Source organism: Belonocnema kinseyi, chromosome 5 (genome assembly GCF_010883055.1).
Source record: "Belonocnema kinseyi isolate 2016_QV_RU_SX_M_011 chromosome 5, B_treatae_v1, whole genome shotgun sequence".
Classification (NCBI taxonomy): domain Eukaryota; kingdom Metazoa; phylum Arthropoda; class Insecta; order Hymenoptera; family Cynipidae; genus Belonocnema; species Belonocnema kinseyi.
This window is the reverse complement of record NC_046661.1, coordinates 124,294,347-124,294,996: the sequence shown is the minus strand read 5'-3', so window position 1 is coordinate 124,294,996 and position 650 is coordinate 124,294,347.

Genomic DNA, 650 nt, shown 5'->3' with positions numbered 1-650 from the left:
ACATTCAAAAAATGTTGGAGGTTCGGAAAAAAGATGAAATAATTTTCAGTGAAGTTCCTACCAAAATGCAGTACCTAAACGTACTTTATTGTACTCTAATACGTTTACCAAAGTTTCAGCTCGATATTTTATTTACAAAAAAAGTTCTGAGATTCAAAAAAACATTCAGTGAACTGAAAAACTGTGGTCGGTAATATAGGTATTTAGCTGTGTCACATGCCCTTAATGCAGCATTTAAAAAAATATATAAAATTCATGCAACAATCTCCTTCTATTTTTCGTAATATTTATTTGAGCGAAAACCTTGTGTGTGAAACACTATTTTATATATTTTTTATTCTACATATATGTTATAATTTTTATTTTTCTGAGTTTCCATTTTGCATAGATTTTGTTCTCCTGAATTAATATTTTACATAATTTTAGATCATTTTTATTCGTCCGCAATAGTATTTTACTGAATAACCGTATGCCCCAATTTTTATTTTTCTTAAGCAATTTTTAGATTGAAATCCAAATTTGATTTGTTCACTATATTTTTGTATTTTATAGTATTTATTATAATAGTAGAAACGAAAAGGAAGGCAAATTTTTTTATAATTTATAAAAATGATAATCTTAACATCAAGTTAAAATGGTTTAGAATTGTA